Source organism: Pinus tabuliformis, chromosome J (genome assembly GCF_031772625.1).
Source record: "Pinus tabuliformis cultivar Carrire ecotype Pingquan chromosome J, CPIR1, whole genome shotgun sequence".
NCBI classification, from domain to species: Eukaryota; Viridiplantae; Streptophyta; class Pinopsida; order Pinales; family Pinaceae; genus Pinus; species Pinus tabuliformis.
The window spans coordinates 1,499,740,810-1,499,763,234 of record NC_142295.1 but is presented as its reverse complement, the minus strand read 5'-3'; positions in this window follow the sequence as shown (position 1 = coordinate 1,499,763,234).

Below are 22,425 nucleotides of genomic sequence, written 5' to 3'. Positions count from 1 at the left end.
ATTCACTTACGCTCAACAGCCAAAACATCAAAGCTAAGCTTAAATGAATCATTCAGCCAATAAATGATATGATGAGCATTTAAAGGATTGACAGGTTTAAATGGCCATTTAATGAAACAATAAGGCTAAAATATCTTAAGAGATTGTATCTGCAGCCACCTTAAGTTAATCCTCCATTATTCATTGATTCATATATCTCATTCATATTTGGCTTGCACCACGAATTCTCTGCATTACGTTCATTGTCTCTCCTATCGAGAGCGCTTCCGAAGCAGCAAATTCAATCCAAATGGGGAAGAAATCTAAGAAAACTGGAAGAGCTTCCGCTTCGGAAGTTACAGGACAACACATTGCCGATCCCGGACCAAGCAAAAAGGGACTGATATCAGACACCACATCTCTAGGACTCGGTAAAACTACTTGGCTGAGCATCTATAATCTGATTAAAGCCAAAGAGCCTAAGGTAACAACAGTGCAAGCAACAACAAACTCGACCTGGAAATCTGATGCTACTCTAAAGGATTTAGCCGACTCTTACCTTCATCAGATAGCAGCCCTAGAACAAATTCTCCCATATACAGATGTGGTGAGATGGGCAATTGAAGAAATCCCAATCACAAACAGGACATTTTTCACCATGGATGGGAGAGTCTTCGGCTCGTTTCAACCCGATGATTTGAGGAAAATGTATCATTTGCCTGCACCAGAGAAGAAGTACAACAAAGCATTCCTTGAGAAATTCAGAAATGAAAACGACATTGAATCAGAACCCATACGAGATTGGAGGGAAAACCCAGCGAAACACAAGCATCAGTCTTCGGGTAAGTACTCTATCGATTCCTTGTGTTCTCCTTATTGTTATGCCGAAGTAATGATGTGTAGGTTGTGGGGGTTACATGAATCCTCAAAATTCACTATAGGGATGGTACCTTTAATGGAAGTAGTATGCAATAGTGAAATAATGGATTGGGGAACTATACTATCTGATAAGTTAGCAAAAGCGGTTCTTGAATTTAGAAACAAATCCCGCATTACTGAAAGGTTCCTTCCCCCATTTTACTATACTGCCTACATCTTGGACACCCTATGTTTTAATTTTGAATTTCCTGTGCTGGGGTGGAGATGGACTCCACAAGACCCCATGCCCATTCATATATAGCACCAGAAGTTATGGAAAGCCCACTATAAACACCATTTATATCAAGTTTGCAATGGTTTTATGTTACCCATTCACTATGCCATTTTTGAAAAACCTGCACCTAAGATTTCCTCACAAGTAGAGATTGACTTAACAACCATAGGGAGATGGTTCGGAGAAGAAAAATTCACCTACGTAAGAGCTTTCGGCAGTCATGCCAAGCCTCATGTCCTCCCTTTGTATACACCCAACAAAATATTAGCTCGAGAGGTAGCATATCAGATTACATCTGAAGGAGTTACACAGACTCTAAGGAATAGAAAGAAGTAGGTTTGGCCTCCCTTTCCTCTAAGATGTGGTGTTTACGCTCTGCATGACTATAAACATGCAGCGGAAGAAGAAAATAAGATTAAGGCACTAAATCTCGCCATTCTTCCTAATAGGCGATTTGATCCAAACGAAGTCCCCTAAAATGCACTTGAACGGGAAAAACTCACTAAATTTGACCATAAAGATGATGAGTTTGATGACCTGTTCTCCTCAGCCGAGTCACTATTCTAGGTTCAATCACTAGCCATAATGAGATATCATGACGACGGGTTAGTTGAATTTAACAGACTTAGAGAACAGAGGTTGCAAACTCTGCCTCTAGATCTGTTAGTGTTGGGTCCCTATAATACTAGTGATTACCACATTACTATTGTAGTTATACCCCTTATTAATATTGTTGTGCCCCTATTGCACCCATATTGTTATTACTGTTCCCCATAGAATCCCTCTATTGTTATTTTTGTGGCTTTATATTATTATTGTTAGGTCGGCTGGATTATTTTGTGACTCCTTAGACTCCTATATATAGAAAGGAGGTTTTGTCATTTGAATCCTCTAAGAATTGTTCATTTATGTAATGTAAAGGAGGTTTCTCCCTCGAAGAGGATGAATTTTAAGGTGTTGAATCTATCTTTTCTATGTTTTTCTTGAGCTGGTTTCATAACATTTGGTATCAGAGCTTTGGATTCTAGGGTTTCGTTGCTCCAAACAAGTCATCGTGGTATTTTCACTATAACCTTTTTTCTACGACGTTTCAGAAGTTGCAACAAAAAGCCATTTGAGAAGAAATCGCGCTGAACCTCGGGTCCAAATTTTGGAGCTTTTCGCACTATATTTGCAGAGATATGATTTGAGGAAGTTGGTATTTTTGCAGACTCCTGAATTACATTGCAAACAGGTGACCTGGGGAAAATCGTCAGAAATTTCTCTCTAGGGATCAGATTGAAATTTCGTTAGAAGGTACATAAAGAGGATGGATTGTAGTTTCCTGTATGCATTTTTCAAATCCAAAGATCGAAACAGTGACTCGTGGCACGTCGTACAAGTTCGCTCTACTGAATCAGTCTATAATCAAGTCACTATGGGATACTTCGCATAACTCTTCCTTGGAGAATCCAATTTGGGTCAGACTTCTGGCATTGGAAAGAGGACACAGAAGGCTACTATAGGTCGCAATTTCAAAATTGGAAGATCTGGAATCAATAGAGATACATCAGATTTAATATCAGGCTTCTACAGAGTGAAAAAAGGTGTGTAGTTTTTTCTTAATTTTTTGCGTAAGCTGGGTTTGAACGAATTCAAAGGGAATAGTAAATAATTATTATCAGTAACTGATGCCCCGAGGAAAGAAAATGCAAACACCTAGTAAGGAACCTGAAAGCTCTAGCATGACTCATGAAGAAGAGGAAGAAATGCTACATGATATATCAAAATTACAAGAACAAGTGCAACAAATGTCACGCTCACAAAAGCTAACAGAAGCTAAGCTAAATGGAATGGAATCTAAGATAAAGGGCATGGAAGCTAATATGGATGATTGGAAGATAAATTTGAAGACAGACATGGAAGAATTGATGATAGATTTGAACACAAACCTAAAGACAGGCATGACAGACATGAAGACAAATTTGACAAATTTTCTACAAGAAATACTTACTAATGATGAGAAGGTAGTAAAGGAAACTCATGATGTGAAAAAAAGAAATGTTAATCATGATATCATAGACTCTAATGTTCGATCGAAGACCCACCATATTCCAAAAATCGATATGAGAAAGTTTGATGGCAAGGATCCAGCAACATGGATATTATAGATGGAGCAATTTTTTGATCTCAATAATGTGAAAAACACACAAAAGGTACGCATGACGACTTTATATTTGGAACCAAATCAGTTTGTATGGTATCAATGGCTTTTCTCTTGTAAAAAATTTATCACTTGAGCAATTTTTACAGAAGAATTGATAGCACATTATGAGGATACGAAAAGCAACTCTTTTTTTAGCCAATTGATAAGTCTCAAACAAAAGGGTTCAATAATGGAGCACATTGAGGACTTCCAAAAATTGAACATAAGGGTAAAAGATATTCCAGAGGAGCATAGGATTGATGTGTTCATAGGGTCTTTAAAGGATAATATCCAACATGATGTTCGCCTTTGGGAACCTGATTCATTAGAGAATTTAGGTTAGCAAGAAAAATGGAAAGAAAAATTATGGCAACCAGGAAGCATACCACTCACAACTATAATGACAGAAGTGTTGTTGACCCTAGTATTCCATAACCTATAAGGTTGACACCACATCAATTGGAAGAAAAAAGAGAAAAGGGGCTTTGTTACAGTTGTGATAGAAAATACACTAAAGGTCATAAGTGTGCTGAGAAGAAATTATTCTACATAGATTGTGAAGAGGAAGAAGAAAAGGAGCAAGAAAGGTCAAGGGAAGAGGATATACTCCAGGAACAAAGCCTAGATGAAGAACAAATAAATCTGACCATATATTGTAATGCATTGGCGGGAATTACCACTCCTCAAACCATCAAGATAGAAGGACAAATCAAGAAGAAAAAGGTAATAGTGTTGATTGATTCAGGAAGCACCCACAATTTTATTCATTGTAGGGTAGCAAAAGAATTGAATTGCTTGTTATATCCAGCACTAGAGTGTCAAGTGATGATTGCAAATGGAGGAACAATAAATTTCTCTAGAAAGTGCCATAATATCAAGCTATCCATGGGAGAATATGTATTGACTATCCCAATGCTTTCCATTCCAATGGGAGGTGCTGATGTTGTACTAGGAGTTCAATGGCTACAATCCTTGGGTACAATAGCTTATAATTTTCAAGAACTTTTCATCAAATTTTCTGTGGAAGGAAAGGAAGTTGAATTAAGGGGTATTGCAGGGAAACCAGGAAAGATAATCAGCTCTAATGGTATGACAAAGCTTCTAAAAAAGGAGCAAAGAGGTGTAATTGCACAATTATGTTCGCTAGATGTTTCCACATCAGAATCATCTATTTCTCCAGATCTCCAAAAAGTCCTAGACAATCAATCCAAGGTATTTGAGACTCCCGAAGGTCTCCCACCTATGCGTGATCATGATCATGCTAGTCATATGATTCCAAGAAGTGTTCCTCCAAACGTTAGGCCGTACAGATGTCCCTATGTCCAAAAGAGTGAAATTGAATGTACGGTTGCAGAAATGCTAGAGGCTGGTATAATTCAACCGAGTCAAAGTTCTTTCTCTGCTCCAATAGTATTGGTGCGCAAGAAGGATGGATCATGGTGCATGTGTCCGGATTATAGGTAGCTCAACAAGCTCACTATTAAAGATAAGTTCCCCATTCCTATCATTGACGAATTACTGGATGAATTTCATGGATCAATTTACTTCACCAAGTTGGATCTTTGTTCAGGATATCATCAAATTAGAATGAAGATTGAAGACATTCCGAAAACAACATTTAGAACTCATGAGGGTCATTATGAATTTTTGGTCATGCCTTTTGGCCTTACCAATGCACCTTCAACATCTCAAGGTTTGATGAATTCAATTTTCAAACCATTCCTTAGAAAATTTGTGTTAGTATTTTTTGATGATATACTAATCCACATCAAGTCTTGGAAGGATCATGTTGAACATGTTGACAAGGTTCTACAACTATTGGAGGAGAAACAATTATATGCAAAAAGATCCAAATGTTTCTTTGGAGTCCAGGAGGTGGAATATTTGGGTCATATTGTATCTCATGAAGGAGTTAAGGTAGACCGTAGCAAAATTAAAGCCATTAAGGAATGGAAAATCCCCACATCCATAAAGCATCTACGAGGATTTCTTGGGTTAGCAGTGTATTATCGCAAGTTTGTTAAGAATTATGGGAGAATAGCAGCACCTCTAACAACATTATTGAAGAAAGATGCATTTTCATGGACTCCCGAAGCAACAAAGGCCTTTGAACATCTTAAAGAGGCAATGTGCCAAGCACTGGTCTTAGCTACACCGGACTTCACAAAAACCTTTATTGTTGAATGTGATGCTTTGGGAAATGGAATTGGTGTTTTTCTAATGCAATATAAAAGACCCATTGCTTTTGAATGTCGTCCAATCAAGGGAAAGTTTTTAAGAAAAACTATTTATGAGAAGGAAATGTTGGCAATACTCCATGCACTTAAGAAATGGCAACCCTACCTAATGGAAAGACACTTCAAGGTAAAAACGGATCATGATAGCCTTAAATACTTTTTAGAACAAAGACTATCCTCGAAGAGCAACAAAAGTGGGTCACAAAGATGTTGGGTTATGACTTTGAAATCATCTACAAAAATGAGAAGAAAAATGTGGTGGCAGATGCATTCTCAAGAAAGGATGAGGATGTGGAAGCATTGTTCTGTGCCATTTCTATTATCCAACCAGATGGGATAAACGAAGCAAGATAGGAATGAAAGAATGGCGAAGAAGTGTGGGCACTTATTCGAAAGCTACAACAAGATTCTAGTACGTCTGATACATTTAGCTAGCAAAATGATTCGTTATGGTACAAAGATCGCTTATACCTCTGTAAGAATTCCCAGCTAAAACAAAAGATTCTTATGGAATTGCACACTTCTCCCTTAGGAGGGCACTCAGGATTTCTAAAAACTTACCACAGGGTTAAGAAGGAATTTTTTTGGGATGGCCTTAAATGAGATATTCAAAAGTTTGTGGCGGAATGTTTGGTTTGCCAACAAAATAAAGTGGAAACAATTAAGACACAAGGTCTAATACAACCTTTATCCATTCCAAGCCAACGTTGGGAGGAGGTTTCAATGAATTTTATCACAGGTTTACCCAAGTCCGAGGGAAAAAATGTCATCATGGTGGTAGTTGACAGACTTACCAAGTATGCACACTTTTGTGCATTATGACATCCATTTAAAGCCAGTACAGTTTCTACTGCATTTATGGAAACAATTCAAAAGCTACATGGAAACCCAAAGATTATTGTAAGTGAGAGAGATCCAATTTTCACTTGAAATTTTTGGACAGAATTAGTTTCTTGTCTTGGTACTCAGTTAGCTCATAGCTCATCTTATCATCCTCAATTTGATGGGAAAACTAAGATAGTAAACAAATGTTTGGAAGGATATCTTCCTTGCTTTGTATCTGATAAGCATACACAATGGGTCAAATGGTTGCCTCTGGCTGAATGGTGGTATAAAACTTCCTTCCATACAGAAACAAAAATGACCTAATTTATGGCACTTTATGGGTATCAACCACCATCCATCACATCATATTTAAGAGAAAATTCTAAGGTTCAGGTAGTGGAAGATCACATCGAACATCAACAACAAGTCCTCCAACTCTTAAAGGATAACCTCATGTTGGCACAAAATAGAATGAAACAACAGGCAGATCAACATCACAGTAAAAGAAGCTTTGGTGTAGGTGATTGGGTATTCCTACGGCTACAAACATATAAGAGAATGTCCCTCAAGCAAGCTAAGAAGGATAATAAATTATCACCAAAGTATTATGGTACGTACAAGGTGTTGCAAAAGATTGGTACCATGGCATACAAATTGGAGCTTCCTGCAGCCTCTCGATTGCACCTAGTTTTCCATGTTTCATGTTTAAAGAAGGTTATAGGCGACAAGCTCCCAATTCAAACAATATGTCCAGAACTTGATGAGGAAGGAAAAATTGTATTGGAACCGGAAGAAGTCATAGAAACAAGAACTCGACAGCTATGAAGTCGATCAATTTCAGAGTATCTTATCAAGTGGAAGAACTTATCTGTTGAAGATTCGACATGGGAGGATGAGAATTTTATGCAGAAGTATCCATAACTACTCAAGCGTTGAGGACAACACGTTTTTGAAGGCGAGGCGCATGTTGGGTCCCTATAATACTAGTGATTACCCCATTACTATTGTAGTTATACACCTTATTAATATTGTTGTGCCCCTATTGCCCCCATATTGTTTTTACTGTGCCCCATAGAATCGCTCTATTGTTATTTTTGTGGCTTTATATTATTATTGTTAGGTCGGCTGGATTATTTTGTGACTCCTTAGACTCCTATATATAGAAAGGAGGTTTTGTCATTTGAATCATCCAACAATTGTTCATTTATGTAATGTAAAGGAGGTTGCCCTTTCAAAGAGGCTAAATTTTAAGGCATTGAATCTATCTTTTCTATCTTTTTCTTGAGCTGGTTTCATAGTTAGCAACAACCCCGATGACACAATCAAGCGAGCCTGAAAAATGACCTCCTGCTACATCAAAAATTTCTGGAGAAATCCAAACAAAACAGCAGGAGGAAGTGCAAAGGAAAGAGCAGGACTAGAGTAGCACAAACGTGAATGTAGATGCCCAGATTGACCCGAAATCGCTCCAGGAATGGTAGCAATTCGACTCAATCATAAGCAATCTTGAGAGCTCAAAGGAAGCTAATACATCTAAAGCGTATAACACACAGGATACTACATCAAAAGAGGTTCCAAGTGGAACCAGCGGCCTACCCCCTTCCACAGGAATAGAGATAATTCCCAAGGATCCTTCGGATCAGATCGTTTTGCAAGTGGAGGATATACCTCCATTGGATGTCTTTTACAGTCCAAAGCACAAGGTTGTAGTAAAACAATAACGAAAAAGGAGAAGGACTGATCAACCTTCCCTATTCCCTGAACAAACAGTGACAGCCAATGTGGTTTGGAAAGAGGAATTTGATCCTTCTGATGACCTTACAAAATTGTCCCAATATGTTGGAGCCTATTCGGCGGCCACCATGGACAAGGCATCAGAAGTGACTAACCTGTTAAGAGAAAAGGACCAAGAAATCGCCTCACTACAAGCACAGTTATCGGAGGCACAGCAGAAAGCAGAGAAACTCGAACAGCAACTGTCTACACAACAACAAATAAACAATCAATTGAATAAACAATTGCAGGAAGAGAAACCAAGAATTGATTCAAGTGCAATTCAAAAGCAGAAAGACCTGCCGGAAGCGTTGGAAAATTTGAAAGCAGTGCATGAACAGATGGGGAAATCTAAAGATGAGCAAATTGCTCAATTATTAGCCCAAATAGAAAAGTCCAAGAATCTTTCGCGGCTTGTAGAGTTCAGAGCAGAAGAAAAACAGATTTAAAAAGCATTGGTAACACAAATAAGGCTGTTATGTCAAAAAATCGCTCAAGCAAAACCCTTATGTAACATAAAAGCATCAATAATTGATAAATCGGTTGATGCTAGAACAAACTTGGAGTAGGCCGATGAGATCTTGACCAATATTCTTGAGTGGGAAGACACTGATGAGGGACAGGCAGCTAATTTTCCAAAAATCTTAGAATCCAATAAAGAAATCCTATTTATGGAATGGCAGTCCCAGTTAGTGCAGGCAGAGAGAGCAGTTTCTAGATGCAAGTTAACCACAAGTAATTTGGTTGAATTGATTAATGATACTCTCTAATTATCTAACATGATCTCTCAATGTACCCCAGGTAAATTACTATCGGCTAAAACATTGGAGCAGTCATGTTATCAAGAGCTCGAGAAGAATGGCAGATTGATCGCAAGCATTAATAGTTTGACTTGGGACACCTATTGGTTGTTCCTAGTAAATCCATACAGCCAGAGAGCTACCCTCAAGTGCTTGACAGATGCAATCTGGTGTATCATTCCCGATATACAAGATGCCACCTATGCTGCTTAACTCAATTCTCGTCTCAACCGACCTCCAGAAGTGGAACCAATGCTAGCAATATGCCAACTCAGGTTAAAAGGCAAACAACCAAAGTGATGAATCATGCTGCCATCTACCAAATTGCTATGAGGAAGATACTCCAAATCAAGTTGTACCAATTAAGTAGGATTTAATTTCATATTTAGTTAGCTTTAATCAAGTATTTATAGACTCTTTTAATGCATTGGAAAGGGTCGTAAGTTTTTGTATATGACTTAAACCTGAAGTTGCACTATCGTACTTCAAGCATATTTTTTTATAAAGACTGGGTCAATTATTCCAATTTTGATAACGAAGCTTTTATGTGGATGTGCACTTACTACCTTTATTTAAAAGTATTTCTGAGTCGAAAGAAGGAATTCAAATATCGATTGATGTTGGGAATGATTTGCAGCTCATATGGTACTACTATCTATGTCTAAGTTCATTCTTTTTATGTGAATTGTTGTTTGATCGCTCTTGCTATTATCAGATATATGCATGTGTTTTTAACAACATTCTTTACAATTTCCACTACTGGATGTTTACACCATGCTTTTCTTTTATCATACATGTATCGGTAATATAAAAGGATAAGTGTAACAATGTTTTGTTAATCACTTTGTTCAACTATTTGAACAAAGCAATCACTAAGTGAATGAATGTCTTTGTCTGTTGTGTAGAGTCATCTATATGCATATCAATGAACAAAGATCATCAAGCGTTGCACTTAAAAGAATAGAAGCTTCACGGGATAGAGTAGTCATTTATTTTTTTGTTGTTAGATTAAGTCATCCACTCATTATCATTTATTAGAAACCAAACACTCATCCATCCCCTTTTATTCATTATTCGGAAACTAGTCCCATTATATCCAGTCGAAGCCACCATCTGAAACGTAAAAGGAGTTGTATTAAGGTTTGGACTGGGTGGTTATCCCCCAATGTTGATACAACGATTTTCAGGGCATCAACATTTTTGGTGCTAGAAGGAGGGCCCTAACTACGAATGGGGAGAAAATCCAAATCTACAGCCCATTCTAAGAGTAAATCTCCCTCCACATCACGTCGTACTTCCCAATTGCATGCTGGTTCTCTAGTATCCAAGCAAGAAGAAGAGGAATCAACTACCACTGCTCAAACCCACAACACTCCAGAATGATTAAGTCCTGAGTCCCCTGAAGTTTAGTTACTCATCCATAAACTTCAAGGCTTCTCTATATCACCACAGAAATCTAAAGTATCTCAAAGCACTGAGACTTCGCAATTTAATCTACCTCATCCTCTCACTAGACTTCAGAGTGGAAAGCTTGGTATTGAACCTACTGAGCTGCCCTTACCTAGAAGGAAAAGGGCAAAGAAGAACACTGAAGGATCTGACAGTGAAGCACTTTCATCCACATCCACCATCTCATCTTCCCCAGTGCAAAGTCAACCATCCACTCCCTCATTACACATTGTTGCTCATCAGGGATTAGAAACTTCAACATCTTAACCTGCTCAATCATCAATATCAATTCCTTCCCAAACATCTGCAATTTCATCAGTTATATCATCCCCTACTAGTTTTTCAATAGAAAATCCATGGAATAGACCTGGTGTGGTCAATATGCCTGCACCATTACATGCATTACCTGATGATCCTGAAAAATGGTTACCCAAGTTTAACCCAGATGATGGAATACAAGTTGAGGAACATATTAATAACTTCATGTTATCAGTTAATTTGAAAGGAGTAACAGAGGAAGATGTTGTCATTAGGCTTTTCCCTTATACTTTGCAAGGATCGGCAGGATCCTGGTATTTTTCCTTGCCTTCTGGATCCATTACCAGTTGGACTCTCCATTAATCAATGATCTCTCCAATCTTAAGATAGAGCATAGAGAACCAATTAAAGAATTCAATGCACGATTCAATAAACTCTTGAATAAAATCCCAACGACCTCTAAACCAAGTGAGCAAATCAGAAGCGAATGGTATATAACTACCCTAACTGCCAATATAGCTATTTTCTTAGACAGGGCCGGAAAACCAACTTTAGCTGAAAACATGAAAGAAGCACTTGCTATGGAAAAACGTATTAATTCTCTAGAAAAGAAAGCTGCTCTTGAAGATAGAAAATCCAAGAAAGTTTCTTTTAAAGATGGTTCAAAGAAGAAAACCCATAAAGACCCATATGATATGGAAGGCCTGAAAAAAGTCCTTAAGACTTTGTCAAATGAAATGGTTGAAATCAAAAAACAAGTAGCAAAAACCTCAACTAAAAGGCCCTTTAGAAATTTCAAGAAAATTGAATCAAAACCACAAAATGTTATATCTAATGCAGATTCAGATCCTGAAGAAGATGAAGAAGAGGAAACAATTTCACCAACTTATGAAGAAGAGGAAGTTGTTGAATGCCATGGAATGTGGGATTTCATACTGCCTAACTCTGATACAAAAAATGAACAAGAAGCCTTTCCTGTCACTACTAAAGGTGCCCCTGAACCTGTCTAGGAAACTTCATAGAAGAGAAGTGCAGGTGCTACTACTACAAAGGAAAAGGTGTCCAAAAGGAACCCAGCTACAACAGTTCCCTAAAACCAACCGTAATCCTCGAATATACCTTCAACATCTAAAACTTTGGTAGTATCCGATTCAATGGATTACAATATTGTTGATGATATGAAGAAGACCAAGGCAAAATTTACCATGTTTGAACTTAGTAAACTAAAACATCAGCAGAAATTGCTTCTCAAGGAATTGAATGTTGTTCCTTCTTCACCTCTTCATAGTGCTAAAGCTGCAAACGATTCAGGATAACCACCTTCTAGCAAGATTGAAGCTACTGATACGATTCTGATTAGAGACATCAAATTCCCATACTCCTCCTTTCCTCTTAACCTATGAGATTTATAATCGAAATCTACACAATTGTTTGATTGATTCAGGGGCATCCTCAAATATAATGCTAGCTTCGGTTTGTTCCAAACTTAACATTGAGCCCCAAAAGTCCGTAATTCACATTGTGCAACTAGGTAGAACTAAGGTCCAGGTTTTAGGAGAAATTAACTCTGTAACTATCAGGTTATCGGCTGATCCACGAGTAGTTCAAAGAATTGATATCTTAATCGTCGATATACCTGAATTTTATGGTTTAATCTTGATTAGGGATTGGTCTAAGAAGCTCCATGGGTATATTTCTACCAATTGGTGCTACATGTGGCTACCCTACAAGGGAAATCCAAATCAAATAAAAATCAATCGGGAGAAACATTTGACCCATACTGTTACAGAATTTGAACAGGAAAATCAACTAGTAGCATTTAATAACAATATCTTGGGGAATTATTCATCTGAATCATTCTTTGGCAACTTCACAACCCAACCATCTCCTTTCTCATTAAACAATTTTACATCTCAGATCGAAAATTATTCACAAACAGATAGGTCAAGATGTTTTAACAGTACTGAGGAAACTGCAAATAAAATTGTTGATAATTCTTTATTTTGGTCACTATATTTTCATGGCTCTAAGTCTAGCGAAGGCTCGGGAGCAGGATGTATCTTGGTTAGACCTCAACGAGAAAAAACAATGTTGTCTTGTAGGTTGGAGTCTGAATGCACAAACAATATAGCTGAGTGTGAAGCCTTAGTCCAAGGACTATACAAAGCAATTGGCCTTAAGGTTCAATATTTGAAAGTGTTTGGTGATTCAAAAATTATTATTAAACAGGTGAGAAATATGATTCATTGTCTTTCTAGCCACCTCAAACATTATCAGTCACTGGTACAAGAACTCACCTCTCAATTTTCAGCATTCAATATTTCTTACATACCTAGGTCTCAAAATTCAGCAGCCGACTTGCGAGCCAATGTTGCTTCCAAACTCCTACCTTCCGAAGATTATAGCCCAGATAGATTTTTATTAGAGTTACTTTTTATACCATCAATTCCTGACAATGTCACCAATTGGAGAGTGTTCAATCACGATGAATACATCTTACAATTTTTTACTTTCGAAAAGTCCTATGATGATCAAGTCATTGAGGAAAGCGGGCATGATCTTCAGATGAGAGAAATGCGCGAGGAAAACTCAATACCAAAGCCCGTGGTGAAGCTGGAGGATCTTTATGATATTAAAGACAGGTTTAAACCTGTGACCAATGCAGAGCTCCAAAGTTCCACCTTAAGGTTTGAATTGATAACTCTTAGCATTGAGCAAAATCCTCAAAACATTAATTTAGGATTAGGACTTTCCATGGAAGAAAAGACAACATTCATTAGATTGTTAAGAAAAAATAAGCATGTCTGCGATTGGAAATATGACGATTTAAAGACATATGATGCATCTATCATCCAGCATACCATTCCAATGCTTGCGGAACAAAAACCAGTTCAACAAAAGCTGAGGAAAATACATCTGAACTTAGAGAATCAAATAAAATTAGAACTCAATAAACTCTTGAAAGCTAAGATTATTTTTCCCATTTGGCACTCAAACTGGGTCTCCAATATGGTGTCTGTTAGGAAGAAAAATGGCGACATCAGGATTTGTATAGACTTCAGAAATCTGGATAACGCAAGTCAAAAAGATAATTTCCCATTACCTACTATGGAGCAGATACTCCATTCAGTAGCAGGCTTTGAGTTAATGTCCTTTTTAGATGGTTTTTCAGGATATAAACAAGTTTTGGTCCATCGTGATGACAGACTCAAAACTACCTTCAGAACAAAATGGGGAACTTATGCTTATCAAAAAATGCCTTTCGAACTTATTAATGCAGGAGCCACGTTCCAAAGAGCGATGGATATAGCTTTCAAGGGATTCATCAACAAAACAATAGTTGTCTACTTAGATGATATTACTGTATTTTCTAAGAAAATATCCAATCATTTGCATGATTTCAATCAAATCTTTGAACGCTGCAGAAGGTACGGTATTTCACTCAATCCCAAAAAATCCTTCTTCGCTCTTAATCAAGGAATGCTCTTGGGCTTTATTGTTTCCAAAGATGGCATTTATATTGACCCGGATAGGATTAAAGAAATCTATGAATTCCCTTTTCCTCATAATAAAAAATCCATGCAGTCATTTTTAGGCCAAATCAATTTTGTCAAAAGATTTGTTCCTGACTTTTCTCACATCATTTTACCACTACAAACTATGATTAAGAAAAATTCATTGTTTAGATGGGGATCAACAGAAAAGGAAGCATTTGATTCAGTCAAACAATCAGAATAAATGCCCCCGCTTTAAATACTCCTAATTTTTCTAATCATTTCACATTGTACACTATCGCATCCGATTCATCTTATGCAGCAGTACTCACTCAGATTAATGATCAAAACTTGGAAGCACCGATTTCATTTTATAGTTCAAACCTGCAGGGTGTTGAACTGAATTATTCCGAAGTCGAAAAGCAAGCCTTTGTTGTGTATAAAGCTGTCAAACATTACAAACCCTTCCTTTTAAAAGCCCATACAAAAGTTATAGTTCCTTTTCCTGCAGTAAGGAAACTACTAATTCAGAGGGAATTACGTGAGAAAAGGGAAAATTGGGTTACAACACTTCAAGAATGACTTGGAAATCAAGCCAAAAAATATTGTTAGAGGCCAAGGCTTTTGCAGGTTGTTAGCAGGAGCATCCAACATTCAACAACCAGGGGATACATAACATATTGAAGAAATCAACCAGATAAGTATTACTGATTTTGAATCACAACATGCAGACTTGATCTTTTATTTGGAAAATGGATATACACCTCCTAACTTGTCTTATAAAAACAAAGGGGCCATTATATTAAAAGCAAGAAACTTCACAATCATTGATGATATACTTTTTAGGCAAAATTATGATTCAATTTTATTAAGATGCCTAGAAAAACCTGAAGCACAAAAGGTTTTGCAGGAACTACATGATGGACCAGCGGGAGGACATTTTGGAGCTGACACAACAGCCCACAAAATCATTCATGCTGGATACTATTGGCCCACCCTGTTCAGATATGCTCATGAATATGAAAGGAAATGCCGAAGTTGTCAAACTTCTAGTGGAAGACAAAGAAAGCTAGCCTTCCCTTTGCAACCAGTCATCATTGAACAACCATTCGAGCAATGGGGATTGGACATCATTGAGAAATCACTCCACATTCGTCCAAACAAGATAAGTATATCCTTACTGCCACTGATTATTTTACTAAGTGGGTTGAAGCGATTCCTTTAAAGACAACAAATTCTAAGGCAATTATGGAATTCATAGATCAATTCATCATTACCAGGTTTGGTGTCCCAAATTCTCTTGTTTTTGATAATGCATCTTATTTCTCTGGGAAATCTATGTTTGATTTCGCTATTAAAAGAGGGTTTAAATTGAAATATTCTGCCAATTACTATCCCCAGGGTAATGGTTTGGTAGAATCTACTAATAAAATCTAGTTAAAATTATTAAGCGAACTGTCTAACAGAATCATAAAAACTGATACAAATCTTTAATATTCGCACTATGGGCTGATAGGATAACATGGAAGGATTCCATAGGTTCTTCTCCATTCAATATTGTATATGGGAAAGAAGCAGTGCTACCAACAAATCTTGTCCTTCCTTCTCTAGCCCTAGTTCATTTTATTGAAGAAAGCCCTTCTTCTTCTATTCAACGTAGACATGATCAAATCTTAAAATTAGAAGAGGGAAGAGAAAGGGCCAAAATTACTCATGAAAAACATCAACAAATTATCAAGTCATCCTTTGATTCAACTTCATCCAGTTCAAAACAGTTGCAAGTCGGTGATCTAGTTTTGAAATGGGACAAAGCCCATGAGGATAAAGGAAAACACACCAAGTTCCAAAAAATGTGGCTTGGACCATTTCAGATCTGTGGGAAGATAGGCCATTCGACATTCATATTACAAGATTTATCAGGTAAGAGAGATTTTCTTCCTATTAATGGCCTCATCTTAAAGAAATTTTTCAATTGAGGAGGTAACCCCTTCTCCCTTTTTATTTTAGTAGAATCTATAGTTTGTATGACCATTAGGAGATAAAGTTGTAAGGTATCTTACATTGACCTTTGCTGTATTTTAAAGTTGCTCAAAGAAGTAGTGTTGATATTTACTTTTAAATAATAGAAGCCTTAAACAAAAGGGAGAATTTCTAGGAAACTAGGTATATTCACATTCTGAAACCACATTTCAATTTTTGTGAAATCTTCTCAAGGTTTGGAAATATTGTAAATAATTTTATGGTTTTCAAATTGGTCACAAAAAAGGTTATCAATATCAAAAACAGAAGCTAATCCAACTTCAGCATCTTCAACTCCTACCTTGTCATCCATTCGCTCTTAAGGAGAAAATTGTCCATCCCATCCATCAAAGTTTGTGATTCCTGAGAATGTAATTCTAAAATATTTGATATAAAAGATAAGGGGCGTTATTACAAGCCTACCTACCATGATCATCGTGAAATAGTTTAACCGAAATTACCAACATTGCATACCAAAATAGGGTAATGGCTTATAATCATAAGACAAGGGGTCCCATCATGAGCCAGCTTGTTCGGTTAGATTACTACCAGTGAATGGCATTGTCAAAAAGCTGGCCACCAAACCAGGACAATGGCTTTTTATCTTACAAAATAACGGAAAAGTAAAAAGAGATACAAAATATGAAAGCATGTTTTGAATTCATTCTTTTAATCATACTCTGAAATGGATGGGATAATGGACAATAACATGGTTAAAAGGCATCACTGTCGAAACTATGAACATTTGCTCGCAACAGAGGCTCTACCTATGACAAAGGAGTCAATTAAAAAGGCTAAGTTGGAAAGGTTTTCTGTTTTATAATTATCAACCAATAGAGGCCAATTTAAAACTTAGAATGTATCTAATTTTAACAAGAGAAGAAATTAGCAAAAATAGCTTTTATTTTATTTGGAATGCATATATACCTAGTTATATTAGAAATTTCCTCTTTGATAAGATTCCTATTTAAAGAAAGTGTAAGTATTTCAGTAGTTCTCACAGATAATTGTTTCTCCCAGCGAATCACCAATTTTTGTGCTCTACAACAACCCCCATTTCATACAATTTTTATTTTTTAAAACTATAATATGAAATGGGTCCCTTTTCATTCAAATTGGTATCAACTTATCATTATTCAAAAGGGCCGAAAAGAAATAAAACATTATAAGCCTTTTTAAATCACTTAATTGGTATTATAATAAAGAATGAATAATCCTTTATTATTGCGATAAAGTGATCGCAAGATCACATATCACAATAACAAAGGATGCATAAAATAAGACTCATTGGTCTTCCCCGATGCGACAATGCATAAATGGCTATCGAATATCCGGAAGGCAAGCGATCATAACAAAAGGCCCCTCCTCGCTCCGATGCGATATCGCTATCGGCGATCTGGGATTCCGGAAGGACACCAATATAACAACTTAAGCATTTCCCCGATCGCCAATTGCGATAAAGCTAAGCGTAGATTTCAAAAAAGATTGATAAGGCCGAGATATATTATGGTTATTTAGTATTAAAGGCCTTTCTCTTCCTCATAGTAATTCACTTACACTCAATCACCAAAACATCAAAGCTACACTTAAATGAATCATTCGGCCAATAAATGATATGATGAGCATTTAAAGGACTGACATGTTTAAACAGCCATTTAATAAAACAGTAAGGCTAAAATAACTTTAGAGATTGTATCGCGGGCACCTTAAGTTAATCCTCCATTATTCATTGATTAATATATCTCGTTCATATTTGGTTTGCGCCACCAATTCTCCGCATTACGTTCATTTTCTCTCCTGTGCAGAGCTCTTCCGAAGTGGAAAATTCAAGCCAAAAGGGGAAGAAATCTAAGAAAATTGGAACAGCTTCTGCTTCGGTAGTTACAGGACAACACATTGTCGATCCCGGACCAAGCAAAAATGGAATGATATCGAAGACCACATGTCTAGGACTCGGTAAAACTGCTTGGCTGAGCATCTATAATCTGATTGAAGCCGAAGAGCCTGAGGTAACAACAGTGCAAGCCATAGCAGACCCGACCCGGAAATTTGATGCTACTCTAAAGGGTTTAGCCGACTCTTACCTTCATCGGATAGCATCCTGAGAACAAATTCTCCCATATACAAATGTGGTGAGATGGGCAATTGATGAAATCCCAATCACAAACAGGAAATTTTGCACCATGGATGGGAGAGTCTTCGGCTCGTTTCAACCCGATGATTTGAGGAAAATGTACCATTTTCCTACACCAAAGAAGAAGTACAACAAAGAATTCGTGGAGAAATTCAAAAATGAAAACGACATTGAATCAGAACCCATACGGGATTGGAGGCAAAACCCAGTGAAACACAAGCATGAGTCTTCGGGTAAGTACTTTGTCGATTCCTTGTGTTCTCCTTATTGTTATGCTGGAGTAATGATGTGTAGGTTGTGGGGGTTACATGATTCCTCAAAATTCACTATAGAGATGGTACCTTTAATGGAAGCAGCATGCAATAGTGAAATAATGATTGGGGAACTATACTGTCTGATAAGTTAGCAACAACGGTTCTTGAATTTAGAAACAAATCCCACATTACTGAAAGGTTCATTCCCCTATTTTACTATAGTGCCTACATCTTGGACACCCTATGTTTTAATTCTGAATTTCCTATGCTGGGGTGGAGATGGACTCCACAAGACCCCATGCCCATTCATATATACCACCAAAAGTTATGGAAATCCCACTATAAACACAATTTATATCAAGTTTGTAATGGTTTTATGTTACCCATTCACTATGCCATTTTTGACAAACCTGCTCCTAACATTTCCTCACAAGCGGAGATTGACTTAACAGCCATAGGGAGATGGTTCGGAGAAGAAAAATTCACCTATGTAAGAGTTTTCCGCAGTCATGCCAAGCCTCATGTCCTCCCTTTGTATACACCGGCCTGTTGGAAATAATATTGAGAGGGGGGGGGGGGTGAATTAGTATTATCAAGTCAAATATTTCCTTTTTCAACTCCAGATAATATACGCTACTTCAGTTAATAAAAATCGCGTATATACGCAACTACAGATAAAGAAACCCGCGTATATAGAGGAGACCTATAATTAGATTTATCTTTCAAATGTAAGTTATTAATCTGTGAATCAGAAGTAAATAAACCGTACCATAAACAGTGAAACAGAGCAGAAGACAATCACACATAAGGACACAAGATATAAGGAGGAAACCCAATGTGGATGAAAACCCCTTGCTGCAACTCGTCTCTATCTTCTTTTTAATTAGAAACTTCTCTTTACAATGTTTTGTACTGGTGCAGTCTTTACTAGTATGCAGGCTGCAACCTGCAGAGAGCTACAACTCTCTCTCGTTCTCCAGCTTTCCTAGAAGGGAGCCCCAACCCCCTTAGTTCTTGTACTAGCTTGAGATACTAGTACACAGGCTTCTACCTGCAGAAGGCTGCAACCTTTTCTTTGCTTTCAGGGACCTCGTTTCATTAATTTTTAGACTGGATCCACAGATAGCATCAATCAAACATCAAGTATTTCCGCATCAACCAAACTGCTTTTCAACAATCAAAAACTGAATCAAACAAACACTTCTCTGACTGTTGTACCCAGAACATAGTAACTGTAATCAAACAACAATTCTGAACCCAGAACACTGCAGCAATAAAACATAAGCAACTAGAACATAAATCAAGATGTGTACACTACTTCACTATTCAGAAACATGTGTGTATACACTTCTGTACCACAACTAACCTGCGTATATGCTTCTTTCATTCACAGAAAATTTGTGTTTACGCACCTGCACTTCATTGAACCTACGTACAGATCTATAAAGGATAATTCATTCTTTTAAACATTCATTCATTAGTTAACCCAGATTTATAGATCAAGAGTGCGCTACATATAACAGATCAAAATCATACAGAAATATCAATGTTCAAGCCTTGAGATTTTGATCCATCAATAGACCTTATCCTTCTTGCGCTCAGGTTCCTCCTTCATTCATATCTGGATCTACACCAAAACCCACTCACCAGTATTCCAGATCTAGCACAATATTAAATATTCAATAAATCAGATACTCCTTTGCCACATGATCTCCTTCCCCTTTTATAGTTTTAGGCCTTCCACAATAAAATGGTCCAAAACCATAATAAGCCAATACCAAGGACCCAATACCTGGGATCAACACGTCTGACGATGTATCATGGTCCAAAATCACAGGTTCAAGTACCAAGGACTAACTACCACGAACCAAAGGTAATTTTCCCACCATGTACGTGCTTTTATGTGCGTGAAAGTGCGTGTATACGCATACGTGACTTTTGAACATCTAACCCATGTGTATACGCATCCTCAGCAAGGTGAACCTATGTATACAAGATTTCCTTCATCCTGAGAGGCTGAACTGAGATCTGTCACCAAATTGAGTTGCCATCAAGGACAACACCTGTACCATAGCGCCACACCTGTGCCACAATTCCAACAATCTCCCCCTTTGGACTTGATGGCAACCCAAGATCCTCATTCTCCCCCTTTGTCATCAAGGGAAAGGGGTTGTGCTCCCCGTGAGTACATGCTGATATCTCTACTTTGCTGTGCTGAACATGCTCCCCCTGGCTGTAGGCAAGATCTACAAAATGATGTTCTGTAAAAAGAATCATGACTTACATATCATAAATGACCTTCCTATCACCAAAGGACTCGATACGTACATCCATCACCCAACCAAGTGGGGATCATCCACCTATATATATTGCATCAATCATCCCAGGCATAGTGGGGAAACCAAAATAGACTGTTACATGACTTTGATAAAGAGAAGATATACATGACATAGAGATGAAATATCAAGACTATGAAAATCACCAATAACTACTATCAACAGCATCTGAAAATAGCAACAACCATGATCTCCTTATGTTCTCCTTTCTGCCGCTGATCCACCTGAACCAAACAGCTTGAGTACTTGAACCAAGAGCTTCTAAGGTAATGCAAACAATGCATTATTAGAAGATTATCTACTCCCCCTGAACCTGTGCCAGATCAACTCCGACATACCCATATCAGACTCTCTGAAACCAGAGTCTGTCTCTGCTGATTTCCTTCAGAAACTCCATATACGCGACTGCACCTGCATAAATCGGTGTATGTATGCGGATACCCCTCATCCAACTTGCGTACACCAACTTTTCTTTGAAACAGACAAGCTTCAACAACAGGATGAAGCATCAACTACTCCCTGTTTCTGTCTAAAGTATTCAAAAGTTTCCCTGGGCAGTGATTTCGTGAGTATATCAGCAACTTGTTCCTTAGAAGGAACATACTCCAACTTGACCTTTTGCTCAAGCACTTGTTCTCGAAGAAAATGATACTTGATGGGTATGTGCTTGGTCTTTGAATGCATGACAGAATTTTTTGAAATGTTGATTGCACTTTTATTATCACATAAGATAGAGACAGGTGGAGTACAAGTGATTTGAAAATCCTGCAAGATTTGCATCATCGAAGGGAGTTGTGTGCAACAAGATGCAACAGCCACATATTCTGCTTCAGCTATAGATAAAGCAATCGAACTCTGTTTCTTGTTGAACCAAGATACTAATCTGGACCCCATAAAGAATGCACCACCACTTGTGCTCTTCCTGTCATCCAAGCTTCCGGCCCAATCTGCGTCTGTGTAAGCATGAAGTGTGAGATCTGTATCTCTATGATACCATAAGCCATAGTTTTGAGTTCCTTGAAGGTACTTGAAGATTCTCTTGAATGACTGAAGATGAGTTTCCTTTGGATTTTCCTGAAATATTCCAACTATTCCCACTGCATGCATGATGTCTGGTCGGGTACCTGTCAAATAAAGTAGACTTCCAGTCATGGATCTGTAGGTTGGTTGATGCACTGCTGCTGATTCATAATTTGCGCTGAGACTACATCCTGTAACCATGGGGGTACATACTGCCTTTTCATCTTCCATGCCATATTTCTTCAAGATCTACTTGAGATACTTGGTTTGAGATAAAAAGATACCGCCTTTATTTTGTTGGATTTGCAATCCAAGAAAATATGTCAGTTCTCCAAGCAAGGACATTTGGAATTCTTTCTGCATCACCAAGGCAAAGCTTTGACTCATAGCGTCTTCATTGCTGCCAAATATAATATCATCTACATACACAACAAGTATTAGCAATTTTTTATTTTCAATTTTTATATAGAGATTGCTATCTGCTGATCCTTTTGAAAAACCTTGTTGAT